This window comes from Poecilia formosa, unplaced genomic scaffold (genome assembly GCF_000485575.1).
Source record: "Poecilia formosa unplaced genomic scaffold, Poecilia_formosa-5.1.2 Scaffold544, whole genome shotgun sequence".
NCBI classification, from domain to species: Eukaryota; Metazoa; Chordata; class Actinopteri; order Cyprinodontiformes; family Poeciliidae; genus Poecilia; species Poecilia formosa.
The window spans coordinates 171,924-172,804 of NW_006800483.1; the positions used below are offsets into that span (position 1 = coordinate 171,924).

General features: G+C 32.7%; 1 protein-coding gene across 1 annotated transcript in view; it reads left to right on the forward strand.

Moving 5' to 3' along the window:
- The window catches only part of LOC103129422 (forkhead box protein B1-like), a 1,775-nt gene extending 1,575 nt beyond the window's left edge, over positions 1–200 (forward strand). Inside the window, exon 1 of the mRNA XM_007540515.2 lies at positions 1–200. This exon is cut by the window's left edge and continues 1,575 nt beyond it. The gene's annotated coding sequence lies outside the window, so the exon portion shown is untranslated.
- The last annotated feature ends 681 nt before the right edge of the window (positions 201–881 follow it).

An 881-nucleotide genomic window follows, 5' to 3' on the forward strand; every position in this document is an offset into this window, starting at 1 on the left:
TGTGTGTGTGTGTGTGTGTGTGTGTGTGTGTGTGTGTGTGTGTGCATGCTGCTGTAAAAATGTTCCTGAGCATCAAAAAGCATGAATCGTCTGCAGCTCCTCTGTTTGCTTTATTCTCTCGTTGTTGGTGGAAACATTTAAAGAACATATTTTTAAAAATGTTTCATTTATTTCTGGCTCTTTAAAAAAAAAAAAATAGTCCCACATTTTACTCGTTTTTATTTTCTAATTGTTGCAAATGTTGAAAAACTACCACAATTATTTTATCTTCATTTCGCTTGTTTTTAGCCAGAAAAATCAATTTGCCGACGTTCATATTGGCCCAAAAACAGTTTGAAGCTTAAACCGGACAAACCGAAGGTAAAAGTGCATTTATAATGAAAATGAATAATGATAAGTGGTGTGTGTGTTTCAGGAGCAGCAGCTCACCTGTCCGCAGGTGAAGCTCCAGCAGCTTCTCGCTTCCCGTCGCTTTGAATTCAAACTGTTTTCTTTCAGATTCAGTTTCCCCTGAAATTCTCTGTAATTCAGATGAAAACAGATTTTACTTGATGCTTCTGGAGTTGCAAATTCAGAGTTTTTCATTTTTTACTGATGAAAAAAGTCAGAAGATTTAATATTTCTGTGAATCAGAAACTTTATTTTATTTTACGGGATGTTCATCTCGTTTCCGGCTCGGTTTATTTTATTAATTTATTCTTTTTTTCGTGTGATACCTGGTGTAAAAAAAATTAAATGTATTTTTTAAATTTAGTTTCGCTTAATTTGATCCTACAATGTTTTTTTTTTTCAAATGTGTTTTCATGAAAGGAAAGAAATTGTTTCCATAAATAAAACAAAAACGCCTTTTTGCGATAAATGTGTTTATTTTCAGTTAAACA